Source organism: Chinchilla lanigera, unplaced genomic scaffold, assembly GCF_000276665.1.
Source record: "Chinchilla lanigera isolate Chin_1 unplaced genomic scaffold, ChiLan1.0 scaffold00073, whole genome shotgun sequence".
Lineage (NCBI taxonomy): Eukaryota > Metazoa > Chordata > Mammalia > Rodentia > Chinchillidae > Chinchilla > Chinchilla lanigera.
In genome coordinates, this window is record NW_004955474.1 from 12,006,685 (window position 1) to 12,009,894 (window position 3,210).

A 3,210-nucleotide genomic window follows, 5' to 3' on the forward strand; every position below is an offset into this window, starting at 1 on the left:
TGTATTCTTGGAACCCTCCAATCCCTCGGACCATTGATACAAATCTGCAGTGTCATACAGACTAGGTCCAGGCAGGGACTTGGCCTCACACTAGCTGGTATAGGCACCACATTGGCTGCCTTTGCCCCTTGCATCAGATTTGTCTATCGTAAGGCCACTGTAAGAAATGTTATATCAGCCCAAGGGGACTTCATCATTTGTATGGCCAGAGCTCTTCAAGCACTCCAAAAATCTCTAGACTCACTGGGTAATGTGGTACAAGTCAAGGAGGAGATTGTACTACTATCAATAAGCACTGTTGCACCTATTTAAATAATTTAAATAATTCTCAAAGGGTTGTGATTAACAAGACCCAAAAGATTTATGAGCAGGCTACCTGGCTTCACCTATAAAACGAGGGCACTGATCCTAACATTACCTGGTTAGCAATAAAGCCCCACTTTTCTTCCTCTCTTGGGACAACTCAGTTATTCTGCTCCTACTCATATTTGGCTCCTGTGTCCTCAGCCTAATATTGTATAAAGTTTGTCCAATCAAGGCTTCAAAATAGCCACTTTCAGTTTTTGCTCCAGGTTATGTCTCTTGACTCTCTTAAATTCACCCAGCCTTCACCCACTTGATAGGCTACCCAACACCTGACCTACAGGCACTCTTTTCTCAATACCTTTTCACTGGCCTGTCTGGGAAGTCCCAACTTTACAAGGTAAAGAGCACATAATCCCCAGTATGTAGGCCCTACAACTCCTTTCAGTAGGAAATAGCTATAGAAGAAATAGACCTTCAACCTTTCAGCATCCTCTAAAGAATTATGGGGATTATGTCACTTGGGGAGAATTAGGTAGGAGATTAGGCCTGGGAAAAGCCAACCAACCAGCCAGGTGGAAGGTGATGGAACCTCCCAGCAGACTGAACAAGATGTTTTCTAAAAACACATGTACAGAGCATGGGACCTAAAATTACTCAGGCTTACAGCATCTGACCACTGTTCATAGGACCAGTCAGAAAGTGCTATCCTTGATCCTATATTTGAATTTGGTCCCATTCAAGGGATCAATCAGAGAGCATTATTAGTAACCCCTTTATATGTCATGGCCAATCAAAAGGGACTTTTCTTGATCATTTACATATGGTGTGAGGCCAAGTGAGTTGTTTTTGTTTTATTTTGCATAACAAGTTTATTTTTTAAAAGGCCTATACACAAAGCAAAGTAAACATTTAAGCAGATTTTACTTTCTGCCCTAGGAGTGTTCCATTAAGTTTCAGTCTCTAAACATTTTTAGTTCAGTAATTGTTATCTTCGTCAGAGTCCATTACTTTTCTTCCGTTGAATTTAACTGTTGTTTCCTCTTCTGTTTGTTGGCTTACTTTTTCAAGGATTTCTATTAGACCTTCCCACTTAGCTGTCCATATCTTGCCATCTGTATAAGGTAATTCTCTACTGCTTTTGTTTTTTCAGGCTTTACAAGTGCTAAGTTGCTTAACCTGGCCCGGGCTGATTGATCTAGAACTTGGGCTAAGATACTGTTTCTCATTTTTGCTTCCCTATGCTTTGCTTCCTGCTGTGCTGCATCATTTGGATCCCCATGTTTCACCCATGGCTCAGCCAAGCCTCTGCTTCCTCAGCGCCTCCAGCTCCTCATCTGCCAGGGCGTGACTGTCACGCAGCAGCTCCAAGTGAGTTTTTTGGATAGGACAATTTACATATGGTGTGAGGTTTTTTTTTTTTTTTTTTTTAATAGGATCATTGTCCTGGTGTCATATTTACATGAGGTAGAGGCCAGTCCAGATATTTTGGACACTAAAGGCCCCTTTCTTTTGATCCTTCGAGACCCCATGAGCCTTCTTCACTGGCCCATCTTGTATACTTTCTTTTTTTTTTTTTTTTTTTTTTTTTTTTTTGGTTTTTCTCCGGTACCGGGAACCGAACTCACAACCTTGCGCTTGCCAGGCAGGCGCTTTGCCGCTGAGCTAAATCCCCAGCCCCTTGTATACTTTCTTTTGACCTCAATAAATCTACTGTACATCTTCACTGCCTTTTCTGTGTCTTGCTGAATTCTTTGTTCAGTACACAAAGGACCTAGACCTCCTGAATTTTCATTCGGTAGCAAGTAGTTCTTATTTTATTGATATTGCAAATAGAACTCTTTTCAGGTTTGAATTCATGATTGTGATTAGTATATGGAAATACTAATTCATTTTTATAGTTCATTTTTATAGTTTGAAGGCTGAGCATCAAACACCAAAACCTGTGAGTCTAGGCAAGTGTTCTACCACTTAGTTACAGTCCCAACCCAGGCCTGTTTTTTGATTGTGAATGATACTTTCTCCAATTTCAATTTGTGAATGTGGTGAGTACATAGACATAGTTAACTTTATTGATCTTAAATCCTGAGACCTTTCTGTATTTACTCGAGTTCTGTTTTTTGTAGATACTTTAAAACCTTCTACAGATGATAGTGCATCTATAAAATGAGGTTTGCTCCTTCCTTACCAATCCATATGCCTTTTTTCTATTTCTTTTGCCTTATTTTATGCATTCCTACCTCTATTTTGAGGATGCATAGATGTGATGAGAAAAGCCCTTGCCTCCTAGCCAGTGTTAGTCATAAGGCATTAAATAATGAGTTAGTGTAGGCTTATCAGGTTGGTGAAGTTCTATTTTAGTCTGTATTTCACAGGAATATTTATCATGCATGAGTGGGTGTTGAATTTTCTCATATTTTCTACCTATACTGAGATAATTTAGGATTTTTTTTCTAATAGGGTGATAATATAATTGATTTTTAAATTTCACTTCCAGTTAAACCCCAAGTGGTTATGAGGCATTATACTTTCTACATTTTGTTGACTGTGCCCAATATATTAAAATTTGGTAAAGAATTTATGTATTTCTATTTATTTATAACTGTATTAGTACATGTTTGTGGTGCTTGCAGTTTACAGTCATCTTGGGGAGTGGCTACATGTATGTATCACAGTTTTTTAAAAAGTATCCTTCCCTCTCCTTCCCCCCTCCTTCAATTCTGCTATTCCATTTTTTATTATTGTTGATATTATCTTAGCTCATGTTATGGCTTATGCTTACATTAATTGAAGTTATTAGGTTTCTGTACATGGCATATCTTTATTCAACTTGTTTCTCTTTTCCCTCCTCCTCACCCCTTGGACCACTTCCCTATTGCAAGAGATATATCTCCTTGTCCCTTTCTA

The 3,210-nt window shown here is 38.8% G+C and overlaps 1 pseudogene; it reads right to left on the reverse strand.

The window, feature by feature from the left end:
* Positions 1-1,250: 1,250 nt before the first annotated feature.
* On the reverse strand, positions 1,251-2,947 carry LOC106146334 (annotated as a pseudogene).
* Positions 2,948-3,210: the final 263 nt, after the last annotated feature.